At 41.1% G+C, this 13,563-nt stretch overlaps 1 long non-coding RNA gene across 2 annotated transcripts in view; it reads right to left on the bottom strand.

Moving 5' to 3' along the window:
• LOC113260572 (uncharacterized) overlaps positions 1 to 13,117 on the bottom strand; it is an 83,678-nt gene extending 70,561 nt beyond the window's left edge. Inside the window, exon 1 of one of the 2 annotated variants that reach the window (XR_008959888.1) lies at positions 12,934 to 13,117. This is a non-coding gene — a long non-coding RNA (uncharacterized LOC113260572). Of the gene's footprint in view, positions 1 to 12,673 lie in introns of both variants that reach the window. The other variant, XR_003318025.4, reaches the window with a different exon arrangement.
• Between the last annotated feature and the right edge of the window lie 446 nt (positions 13,118 to 13,563).

The raw sequence follows: 13,563 nt of genomic DNA, 5'->3' as shown, positions 1-13,563 counted from the left end.
CAAGACCTTGTGATCCTATAACAATAAAATTGTATCAGAATCAAAATCAGAATCATTGCAATAACCTCTGTCTCCTTTTCATAAGCAAGAGCTCAAAGCCCAGTGCCATTCCCCCCCCTCCATGTCTTTTCCCTGATTACGATCACGGCCACCAATGACTACATACAAGGATTTCTTCCAACCCTGGTTACCGGCGTTATGTGCAACAAGATAGGGTGTATGACTTACTCCTGCCAACTAGAAGAGAAGAAAAAAAACTAGAAACAACTGATTCTGGCAGTTTTCTCTAACATTAATCATTTTCCATCTTGCCATCTAATTGCCATTCTCAAGGTTTAATAATTATTAGTATTGTAGCTAATACTTGCAGAATGCTAGATTTATGTCAGGCACTGTTCTAAGTGATTTATATTACATAGATATAGTCATTTAATCCCCATGAAATCCAGATGAAATTCATACCAATATTAGCTCTATTTTACAGATGAAGAAACGGGGGAACAGGGAATTGAGTCATTTGTCAATCACACATATTCCAAAACTACTATGTGGCAGAGTGGAGATTTTAACCTACTCAGTCTGACTCTTCTGCCTACAGCTGGGGTTTGCTGGAGAGAAAGGGCAGGGTGGGGGTGGGGAGCAGACAATTTTATCCGAGCCTTTCCACTATTAGCAGCGACTTTCAGTAAATATGTAAACTTACTGAGCCTCAGCGCTGATATCTGTAACGTGAAGATAGAAATAAATACTTCACAGTTTGTTGAGAGCAGTAAATATAAACATGCATGTAAAATATCTGATTTGACTGAAAGTATTTAACAAATGTCATTTCTCTCTCTCCTTCACCCAAGTAGTTCTCTATTTTTAGACTGTCACAACCCTTTGAGGGCCACCATCAGGAACCACACAGTTTACCTCCCAGCCCTGTCCTATACCAGCTGTAGAAACTGAAGCCCCCATTTCCTCTACGGTAACCTAGCAATCATAAAACCCATTGTAAGATTAAATGGGATCATGTTTGGAAGGCTACTAGCACAATGCCTGGCATATGGTGAATGTTCAGTAAATGACAGCAGCTATAGTGATGGCAAGAATAAGGAAGAGGAGGGGATTATGAGGAATTAAGGCAATGATGTTTTCAGCTTGATTCTGCCTTCCCACCTAAAAAAAAACCTGCCATCTGCCCTCCAGGGCTGTAAGAAATAGAAAATTTTGTCACTGTTACTTCCTGGAAGGAGAGAAATTACTTGAATCCCCAGTGACTACACTCAAACACAACAGTCTCAACCTTCTAGTGCATTAAATCATCTGGGACATTTATTAAAACTGCAGGTAACAGGGGCGCCTGGGTGGCTCAGTCGTTGAGCATCTGCCTTCGGCTCAGGGTGTGATCCCAGAGTACCGGGATCGAGCCCCACATCAGGCTTCTCTGATGGGAGCCTGCTTCTTTCTCTCCCACTCCCCCTGCTTGTGTTCCCTCTCTCACTGGCTATCTCTCTCTCTCTCTCTGTCAAATAAATAAATAAAATCTTAAAAAAAAAAAAAAAACCCTGCAGGTAACAGGGAACTACCCACAAGTTCTGGTCAATAGGAAACTGATGTGGCCCAGGTCTCAGGTGATCATGTTGGTGGCCTGGGATCACACTAAAAAACACTGCCCTGGGATTAAATCGGTATATTTATTGCCTTGAGCCCAGATAATTTCTAAGAATCTAAATAGGACTTTTAGTGAGATATAAGAGTGACTCTTGCTTTAAGGGGATTATTTATTGGGAAATATTTATCACTGCTTACCAACTCAAAGCATTTGTTCAATGATGGCATGGTTTAATTTTTGAGAATAAAATATATAACAAAATAGACACCCCTTTGACATATATATGTGTACCCAAATACATGTGAGTATTGATCTTAGCAGTTTGAAGTATCCTTAAAAGAACTTCCAGTGTAGGGGCACCTGGGGGGCTCAGTTGGTTAAGCATCCAACTCCTGGTTATGGACTAGGTCATGATCTTGGGGTTGTGAGATCAAGCCCATGTGGAGCTCCCCACTCAGCGGGGAGTCTGCTTGGGATTCTCTCTCCTTCTTTCTCTGCCCTGCCCCTCCCCCAATCATGCATATTTTCTCTCTCTCTCTCTCTCTGAAATAAATAAATAAACCTTAAGGATAAAAGAACTTCCAGTCTATTTTCATTATCTCATACAACCTAGTCTTAAATTTCAGTCCCTGCTAGCCTATAAATCGTTTTGTCCAATATTTACCTACTGTTACAAGAAGGATAATGAATTTGTGTTCTCTATAACTCTGAAAGGGTTTTATTGCCTTAGTCAAACTTTGTTTTATTCAAACTTTATTCCTCATACACTCATCAAGAATGTTTCAATGCACTTCACAAAGTTCACCCAGTGAACAGTTCCGGTGTTAGTAAAGACAATTTACCCATGGTTAGTGCCACTTTCTAGATTAAGTTGAGGAGAAGAGTTTACATATCCACAGGCCACAAAGAAAGTCAACATGATGAACTGTCATCAAACTGGTTCTGTGCCCAAATCACTAGACTTTGTCTGCCATCAACTAAATTTAGCCCATCTTTGTTTGCTTTAAAGAAAAAGAACTCTTAAAGATAAAAAATGAAATGTTCATATTTCACTTTTGGCCATTATTATGGCTTCCATGGTATTATTAAGAAGTTAAATCTGAAGTCCTTCCAGAGACAAATGGAAGCTCACAACCCAATGAAGCAGATAAATTCATCTTTACTGATGTTAAAAAATTTTTTGAGACATTTAATAATTTTTAGTTGTTCCTGGACAAACCTTGAGTAAACTAAAAACTAAAGAAAATTGAGACGTGGTTCCTAATATAACCTAAGTAACTTCACTCAGAGATAATGAACATTTCACCTTTTATACATTTTTTTAGTATTTTTCAAACACTTGTTATGCAAAGAATTATATCATGTGAATATCACCAATTCCAGATCTCCTCTTCAATATTTCTTTGATCAAGTACTTTTAATCCAAACATTTCTTATAACATTTGAGAGTAAAATGTCTTAATTTATCCATTTACAAATGTTTGAAATTAACCATTGGCTCAGTTTCACGCCAAATTTAAAGAAAAAAAAATTTGAACACTTAGTTTATGATTTTTGAAATTTCATAGCCCATGAACTTTTGTTCCAAAAACTATTTTGGGTCTTACTGTATATTTACTGTCTTAGCCCTGCAGTTGAATGCTTTTAATATTATCCTTTAAAATTAGAGATTAAAATGGTCTATTTCAACTTGCTATTTATACTATCCCTTTTAAGGGAAGAGTTATTTGTAAAAAAGCTGGAGGGTGTTTCTAATGACTAATGGGACATCATAAATTAGAATCACGTCATATCTTTGCTCAGTTGACAATGTAAAAAACAGGTGCCTATCGGGTTTCTCTTTGGTTTGACAAACAGGTGTGTGGTATGCTGCTGTGGCTGATCCAGCCAGACACTCAAGTTCAGACAAAGGCAATGCAAAGTTCCTAGTCATTTTTGTTTATTCTAGCTAAGGAACGCTTGCGAACTCCATCCAGTCCTGGGAGTCTGCTTGCTCAGGGACAATTTTACTGGGTACATTCAGTGGTGTTTCAAAGTTTACAAGGATGAATTTACAGGGTTGGCTGATTTTCTTTTTATAGAGGTTGACCTCATCTCTTGAAGCCTCCTGGAAGGCAGTATCAGTGTAACCTATGTCTATTCAAAGTAGATGTTGAGGGGAAAGTAATTCTCCAGTTTAGTGCATTTAAATTAACCTACTACTCTTACTCATTTATAGACATATTCAAAAAACGTGTTTTGCACTCAACCACAGCTTGCACTCAACTGAATCCCATGGTAAGCTACAGGAAGACGCACATAAAATATAAAGAACACTGGTTCTTAGCCTATGTTCCCTGAGCCCTATGATCCTGTGTGAAAATTCTGTGTGTGTGTGTGTGTGTGTGTGTGTGTGTGTGTGTGTAATTGTGCATTTTCCTGGGTAGAAGAACCATAGTTTTCCAGAATTCTCAATAAGGCACATGACTGCAAAAAGTTAAAAAAAAAACACTGACATGGAGGGAAGAATACATGATTACTTGTCTTTGCTTTAGTATCAAGTATAATAAAACATCGCAAATTGGCTTCTTGTGACCCATCATGATCACGTCAATCAAAGGCTGATTCTCGGGCCCTTCCCTACTCCTTAGGATTACCTTTAGCCTCACTCCAGTAGGTATTGCTCAGGGTGCCAGGGCCTCTGGAGGGTTCTTTGGAGAGTCAGTTCCAGGGACCACCAGGGCACTGGTGAGATACCAGATGATTTTAGCTGGCATAGCCATGATACTTAGACAAATTCAGGTAGTTAACAGATGTGTTCCTTCACTTTCTCTATTAGTTCTTCTGCTTATGGCAAATAAATAGGCCCAGTTGGTATTAGGATTATTTTACCACTTCTATAACTCTCCCTAGTTTCTCTTTTCAACAGAGAGAGCAAGCCTCAAGCTCAGTCTTCACAGGCAACTCTATCTGGCAAGAGTTTAATAACATTTCTTTGTTCAGGATGCTTTTTTTATAATTACCTTCTCCTTAAGGCAAATAATATTGGTTTTCAATGTATAGCTAGTGAGAAAATTTATTTTTTAAGTGAATGTATTTAATTTGGAAAAGGGAAGACAACTTAAAATCATAAAAGTAAACAATAGAAATTTGGAAAACACTAGACCAAACAACTGCTAATGAAGTCATGTTTTTAATTAGCTCAACTGACTTCTGGAAAATTCAGTCTAGTTAGGACAAATTTTTTAACCAACAACAGAAATTTCTATTAAGCATTTCTGAAAAAATGTGAGGGATGCCTTTAACATTAGTTAGTTAGTAAGTTAGGATGTTTTCAGATGCTTGTAATAGAAAACACAACTAAAAGTTACTTTCAACAATAAGGACTGTCTCCTGGTAGTTCTAGAGCAGATTCAGTCCATGACTCGGTGACATCATCAGAGACCCAGACTCTTGTCATACTTTTCTCTGCGATTCTTAGCGTGTCAGTGTTGTCCTCAGATTTACTCCCCCATGATCTCAAGGTAGCTTCCATGACACCAACCCCCTCGTCCAACAATGGCCAGATTCAGAAAAGTGGGAACCACTGTCTTTTGGCCCTTTCAAGCACAAAGGAAACTTACCCCAAAATTTCCCCTATTTGCTTTCACATTTCATAAGCAAGGTTCCACACTGTGCCTGTCTCTAAATAGAACATTGCCAAGAAAAAAGAAATTACTAAGACTGCCTTAGCCTAATCCCCATTTGTACACCGGAGGGACTAATGAAGGTACCAGGCCTAATAACAGAACAATATTGGGGTTCTCTTAGCAGCACATATGAAGGGAATGGCTGTTGGGCAGGCAACCCACATTGTTTGCCATGAGCTTGCATTAACACAAGATTTTAACAAGTCGGAGGGGTGCAAAAAGGCTAAAACTTAACATTGGAGAAAAATCTCATTTCAGCGTCACAAAGAAGTAATAGAAACCTTGGCCATCAAAATACACACAGAAGATGGTAGTTTGGAAAGTAGAAGATGATAGTTTTTTTCAGGGTCCAGATACAGTAAACTCTCAAGAAACTATTAATCTCAGGGATTTAAAAAACATTAATTGGCTGATAATCCTTCTCCCCAATCCCACCCAGTCCCTCAGATTTTATGAACAGGTAAAAGATATGCAAGGGCAATCCCACAGCAGAAAAAAACAAAAAGATAGTGGTTACTGTTGTTATTCTTAAGAACTTGAGGGGCCCCTGGGTGGCACAGCGGTTGAACGTCTGCCTTCAGCTCAGGGCGTGATCCCGTCGTTCTGGGATCGAGCCCCACATCGGGCTCCTCCACTGGGAGCCTGCTTCTTCCTCTTCTACTCCCCCTGCTTGTGTTCCCTCTCTTGCTGGCTGTCTCTCTTTCAAATAAATAAATAAAATCTTTTAAAAAAAAAGAATTTTATCTATTTTTTTAAAGCTGCACAGAAGTTACTATGGGAAAAAAATAAGAACATTATTGGAGTTCGTGAGACACTTTCATTTTTTAAAAAAATTCACTTACATGTGGAATATGTCAGTAAGCATCCTTACCTTACCTGTGCATAGAACCTGTCAATGTTTTAATCTGCCCTGACCGGTAACTTTAATGACAGTAAATGAAATACAATATAAACTTCCAACTCACCTCTTTCAGGTTCTTTGTGTTATAAATGCTTCCTAAGCATAATTCTTGGCTTTATTTTCCACTCCAGAAAGAATGGAATCAAATAAATGGTTGAATTAGGATCTGGACTGAGCCATGAGGAGACAGGAAAGACCATTTGACAAATATTGAGATACTGGTTGACAGACATTTTTCTCCAGTTTTAAAGATGTAAAATTGACGACCCAAGAAAGGGAGTGATTTGCTGGAGTTTACAAAGCTAGTAAATGGTGGAGCAAAGATTTGAGCTCAATCCCACATTCTTTCCATCGAACTATCTTGCCTCCTGAGGGCTTGTGCAGCCAAATACCGAAGGACAAAATCAAGAGGTTATAAAATGGGATCAAAAGAACAGGTTAAGGGGCGCCTGGTGGCACAGCAGTTAAGCGTCTGCCTTCGGCTCAGGGCGTGATCCTGGCGTTACGGGATCGAGCCCCACATCAGGCTCCTCCGCTAGGAGCCTGCTTCTTCCTCTCCCACTCCCCCTGCTTGTGTTCCCTCTCTCGCTGGCTGTCTCTCTCTCTGTCGGATAAATAAATAAAATCTTTAAAAAAAAAAAAAAAAGGGGGCGCCTGGGTGGCACAGCGGTTAAGCGTCTGCCTTCGGCTCAGGGCGTGATCCCGGTGTTGTGGGATCGAGCCCCACATCAGGCTCCTCCGCTATGAGCCTGCTTCTTCCTCTCCCACTGCCCCTGCTTGTGTTCCCTCTCTCGCTGGCTGTCTCTATCTCTGTCAAATAAATAAATAAAATCTTTAAAAAAAAAAAAAAAAAAAAAAAGAACAGGTTAAGAGATGTGGAGAAATAAAAAACCAAAAGTCAAAAACAAATCTAGGCAACAACTGGATATTTAACACCTACTGTGTCCCAAGCATGGAATAGAAAAGAGACTGGAAAATCTGTCTAGACGTGGTGGGAAAGTGAAGGACGTCAAGAATCAATAGTGACTCCAAGATACTCTGAGACCTAAAGGGAGGGGCTTTTTCTATGTTCCTTGGTGTGGAGCCAGAAACAGGGAGTGGGTGTGGCTGGGACGTGGGGATAAACAGGCACACCTGGAGAACAAGGAATGTACTTTGCAGGGTGGGGTTGGGGGAAACGTACTTTATGGTAAGGTTGCCTTTTCACCACTAGGTAAGATTTCCTTTACTTTACACTTCTATGGATCCGGGCGCAAAGTCTAGCTACCTAACTCTTAAATTAACTGATGCTTTCTCTCCTTGATCACAGCCCAAATATTTGCATGTTTTATACACTGGTTGAAGTCATTTTTATCATAAATTTTTTTTAAAGATTTTATTTATTTATTCGACAGAGATAGAGACAGCCAGCGAGAGAGAGAACACAAGCAGGGAGAGTAGGAGAGGAAGAAGCAGGCTCCTAGCAGAAGAGCCTGATGTGGGGCTCGATCCCATCATGCCGGGATCACGCCCTGAGCCGAAGGCAGATGCTTAACTGCTGTGCCACCCAGGCGCCCCTATCATAAATTTTAGTAACCACGATTTATCAGGAATTATTAAAGCTATGATAGTGTTACCATATTTGAGATCCCTCTGGAAATATGATTTTAGCATTTCTTCTGTTCACATAACAAAAAGTAGGGCTATTGTTGCCTGAGATGTCATCTGAGTGTCAGTGTTATCTAGATATCTGCCACTTAAAAAGACTAAATATCATTATTATGGTTGTCGGTCCAAATACTACTGCACAGTTTTAGCTGTATGACTCATCTGTAGAAAAGAATGCAATTTCTTTTAGTGTATCAATTTTAACCTGCCAATCTTCATAATGGCCTGCATATTTTTCATTAGCCCTTTTTGTACGTATCAGGGCTACCAAGAAGACTTGGCAGATGTCTGTATTTATCCAAATCTAGGGGAAAAAAATGTTGGTGCTAGGCCATATTTTCAATGTGGGCTTACCAAGAGTCCATTTAGTCTCCACCCCAAGCCGGATATACCCTGAAAAGCAAGATGAGAAAATCCCAGGAGGCCATGCAACAGAATTTCCAGAGACAGAAAACCAGCACCACACCCCTTCCCCCCACCTTTCACGGAGAGTACAAAAAAGGTAGCCCACTCCACATGCTGTTGGTCAAAGGTCAAAAGGCACTTTGATCAGTCTAATCCTACTGATGTCTGGAGAGTGGACATAAATTCATTTTACTAAATATAATTTTTTAACGATCCCATTTCTCAAAAAGCACTGAACTCATTTTTCTAAGTGAATTTTTCAGTATTGAAACATACTTGGGAATTAGCATGCAAAAGTTACTGGTGGTAGAGTGTACTGCTTCTTTTACAAAGATGATATGAAGATCAGACCAAAAGCTCTGAACCTGGAGTCAGAAAGAATCTTGGTTTCAAGTCCTGGCTTAACCATTTGATTTCACATGACCTTGGGCAAGTTGCAAAAACTCCCTAAATCTTTTCTTTCTTTTTTTTTTTAAAGATTCTATTTATTTATTCAACAGAGGTAGAGACAGCCAGCGAGAGAGGGAACACAAGCAGGGGGAGTGGGAGAGGAAGAAGCAGGCTCACAACGGAGGAGCCTGATGCGGGGCTCGATCCCATAACACCGGGATCATGCCCTGAGCCTAAGGCAGATGCTTAACCGCTGCACCACCCAGGCGCCCCTCCCTAAATCTTTTAATCTAAAATATAAAGATAATAAATTTTATTTTAACAAGTTATTGGTTTGACTCCGATGAGAGGGTACAAATAGGTAGTTATAATAGTGCATGACTCTTAAGGAGCTATAAAGAAATGGTAACAAATTTGAAGAGCAATAGACTCAGTCAAGGGGCAGAAAGGAAATCCATTTAAGGTACAGAGTGATTATTTGACTATTGAGAGAAAAATGGAAGGTTTGAGTGTTTTAAAAATTCCATGAAAAATATAGAGCAACCACTGTCCAAATACCAAACAATCTCCACATCTTAATCTACAGCTTTGACCTCTACTCCAAGCTGTCGATTCTGATATCCAGCTCCCCACAGGAACTTCAAAACTATTGCTATTTCTTAACTTAGCGGAGGGTACCCATCATCCACCCAGTCACAAAGTTCAGAAACTGGCTATCATCCTAAAATCCTCCCTCTCTCATGTTCCATCCTAAACATCTCAATCAAGGTCAACAGAGCTGCGGTTCTTGAACCTGGCAGAGCTTCAGAACTAGGGTGTTTTGTAAAAATACCAAGCCTACCCCCAGAGATTCCGATTCAGAAGGCCTGAGGTAGGCTGTGGGAATCTTCATTCAAAAATAAATAAACAGGGGCGCCTGGCTGGCTCGGTCAGTAGAGCATACGACTCTTGATCTCGGGGTTGTGAGTTCAAGCCCGACATCCGGAGTAGAGTTTACTTGAATGAATGAATGAATGAATGAACAGAGAATCTGATGTTCATTGAGATTTAGGAGACACTATTATAGTGCACCTGCTTGCCAGATCTCATATCTGTACCTTCCTCACAGCCCCACTGCAACTCTCTTACTTCAAACCCTCATGTCTCTCTTGAGTACTGAAATCACTCTTTTGGTGGTCACCCTGCATCCAGTAACCCCCGCCCCTGCCACATGTAATCTATCCTTCTCAGTGCTGCTAGATTTATTTATCTGAACCTAAGCTTTAGAGAAGAACAGATCTAAATTCTATTCAAGGGTTTGCCTTGCATTACTAATTAACAGGCCTATATTCTCGAACAAGTAATTCATCTCTCTAAGCCTCAATTTTCTCATCAGGAAAATGAGGATGATACTAATACCTCTTAAATGAGATTTGGATGGGACGACATATATAAAGCTCTTAGTTCAGGGACTGGCATACAGAGGGCTGTGAGAATTATCATCATTATTGTCTTTGTTATCAAGACAGACATCTAATCATCTAATTCCTATTTCATGTCCTCTTCCTGCTTCCAGTCTCTTTTTCAGTGAGCAAATTCCACAGTTAGAACTTCTTAATTCCAGGGGCGCCTGGGTGGCTCAGCCGTTAAGCGTCTGCCTTCGGCTCAGGTCATGATCCCATGGTCCTGGAGTTGAGCCCTGCATCGGGCTCCCTGCTCGGCAGGAAGCCTGCTTCTCCCTCTCCCACTCCCCTTTGCTTGTGTTCCCTCTCTCGCTGTCTCTCTCTGTCAAATAAATAAAATCTTAAAAAAAAAAAACAAAAAAAAAACTTCTTGATTCCAATTGCCTTTCTCCAGCCTGGACCTCTAATTATAACCAGTCACAAAGCATCCCATAGATATCGCACGTCCTTCCAGATTTCTCCCCACAGCTCACACCTGAGGCCTGCCCAGATTATGTGATTTGGCCAAATGGGAATATCTAGGCTGTGCGATATGGGTCTTCCCCTGATCAGGTCTGACTTAGCCAACTACCAACCAGCCAGAGTGAAGTGTCTAAAGGAAACGAGCACAATCCCCTACATGTTCTGTACAGCTCCCGATTTACCACAGATACGCGGTATACGTAATTCTACACTCCTCTCCAGACATATGGTTCTGAGCGGTTCTTGCCTTAGCCAACGCCTAAATTTAAGTTCAGGGTGAAGTAAAGAAGGTAGAAGCTCAGGTAAGTTCAGGTGAAGGGGGCCAGTCCGGAGCGATGCCCTTTTCTGGAGGGGGGGGTGAGTCTGGGGGTCAGATCAGCAAGATCAAGGGTGAAACATCTTGATTTCAGAAAGGTACGTGGTGGTTGAAGCAGTACCCCCCGCCTGTGGCTGGGGGTATCTGAAGGACAGGGGGGCGGCAGAGTGAAGCCCTGGGGAAGAGAGATTAGTAGAACACACGTGATGGTAAGGATGATGATAGCTGACTTTTACTGAGTATCCACTACCAACTGGGTGCTATGTTAATTCTTTCACAAACATTTTCTCTGTCACAACAACGGTACAAGAGGTTGAGTGCCAGATGGAAAAACTGAGTCTCAGAGGAGGAGTTAAGAGACTTGTCCAAGATTACGCAGCTAGTAAAACAGCCCGCCCCCAACCCCACCCCACCTCCCACAGGAGCCCGGTCATAAAAACGCTTGAATGAGACACTTGAGCTCACTGAGCACAGGCGTGTCCCAAGGGCACTTGTGAATCAGTTCACACACTGTGCTCCGGAAGAGCAATTAGGGCCTGTTTCTTTAATCCCTAGGATCCCCCCCTTTTTTATCTCAAGTTTTTATTTAAATTCTAGTTAGTGAACAGATATGGTAAAATTGGTTTCAGGTGCACAGTTCAGTGATTCATCACTTACATGTAACACCTGGTGTTCATCACAAGTAGCCTTCTTAATCCCCATCACTCGTTTAGCCCATCCCCCACCCACCCCCCCTCCATCAACTCTCAGTTTTTTTCTCATATAGTTAAGAGTCTCTTATGGTTTGCTTCTCTCTCTCTCTTTTTCCCCTATGTTCATCTGTCCTGTTTCTTAAATTCCACATATGAGTTTGGTTCAAGCCAGACAGGGTTGAGCCTGCTGGTTGCAGGTGAGACTGGAGCAGAGAATGACTTGGGTGTCTCTGGTCCCACCTCTAAGTTGGCCAAACAGCTTCAGACACTGGCTTAGACAACACCGTCCTTTGAAAGCATGCAAGAGTTCACTCATAAATCCACTAGATTCTGCCCATCACATAAAAAGTAAATGATCTCCCTGAGAATCAATTCTGGAAAATCAATCCAAAATATTTATACACAGCCTCATTAGTTATAATCCAAAGAAGAAGAAGAAGAAGAAGAAGAAGAAGAAGAAGAAGAAGAAGAAGAAGAAAAGAAAAGAAAAGAAAAGAAAAGAAAAGAAAAGAAAAGAAAAGAAAAGAAAAGAAAAGAAAAGAAAAGAAAAGAAAAGAAAAAAGAAAGCAAGCAAGCCAGCCAGCCCAACAGCACAGGGATGAATAAGTAATTTTTGGCATAAATCTACAAAACAGCCATTAAGACTTACATGACAAAATGTGTATGACAACTTTGAAAGAGCCTTATGGTATAAGCTGAAGTTTTAAAAAGAAGTCAAAATTGTATCTACCATATGGATATAATTACGTCTTTGTCCAAAGCGTAGGAAACAAAACAACAACAAAAAGAATGCACCACAGTCAGAAGGGGAGGGTTGACCCTAGGCAGTGAGAGCAGAGGTTATACTGTTTAGTTTTCTGCTTGTTGGCATTTTATATTTTTAATGAGCATAGGTTAGCTCTCAATGCAAAAAAAAAACCAAAAAAAAAAAAAACCCCATTTTATTTAAAAATAAATACAAAAAGACTTTTCAGAACTCCTGGAAAGTCCTAGAGCATTTTGGAACTATTTCTGAGTCTGGCTCAGGCCACCCTCCTATTTTCATCCTCATGCAGCCATGATCCTGTGACCCAACAGCCTGGTGGCCTGCAATAATCAGAGCGATGAAGTAACTTCCCTGAAGTTTTGAGAGCTTTGCCATTTTCTCCTGTACCTTATAAAGAGCTGTCAACAGGTTTTTGGCTTCATAAATGGCCAGCCCTTCAGTCTTCCTCCCAGCAGTCCGTTTTCACAGTGATGTGGTAAAACACGGGACCACACAAGCAAGGACTGGTTTCAATTGTTAAACATTCCCCGTTGTGTTTGGTTGCTTTCTTCTCCCTGATGGGCTCCACTAGAACTCATCTGTAAAGTGCTGTTCCTGAAGGATTCCCAATCCACAGAGCCACCACCCCCCACCTGCCCCGCCACTACCGTGTATTCTGAGCAGAAGTAGCCGGGTCACAAGCTTGCATCAACCACTGACACCTCAGAATCCTCACCTAAGAGGAAACAGATGCCATGTCCATCACAGCGAACACAAAAATATCAAAGGACTCTTGTTACCATGTTCCCGTGGTTGGTACATACTTTTCCAGTTCTGTTCTAAAATATCTTGGCAGCCATTTTACTCCAGGGATCCAGAGAGGGGAAAGTCTGTTCTTGCATCATGACCAACGGCTTGGGGAAAGCCCAGTCCCTTCATACACAAACAGGGCTGGCTGCATTTGATTGCACAAAACCAGCCAAACTGGGACTCCTTAACATCTTAACATGCCTTCTGTGGCTAGTCACTCAGTACCGCCTTGGTGCTTTAGTGGAGAGCACAGAACGCTCCAGCGGTGCCCCTTTCAGACCTGTAAGTGTGAGACACACCTGGTTTTTTCCACCTTCTGTCAGCCCTGCTTTGGTGAACAGACAGATTCAGTCAGATTCATTTCTGTAAAGCAATGCTGCTCTATATGACTGTACCAAAACCACATTAAAAGTATCAACTGGGGGCTATCTGGATTACTAGAAAGATACTTTGACAAACAAGGTTTTCAAAAAAGTGTGCCAACTGCA

Source organism: Ursus arctos, unplaced genomic scaffold (genome assembly GCF_023065955.2).
Source record: "Ursus arctos isolate Adak ecotype North America unplaced genomic scaffold, UrsArc2.0 scaffold_18, whole genome shotgun sequence".
NCBI lineage: Eukaryota > Metazoa > Chordata > Mammalia > Carnivora > Ursidae > Ursus > Ursus arctos.
This window is presented reverse-complemented; position numbering and strand designations above follow the sequence as displayed.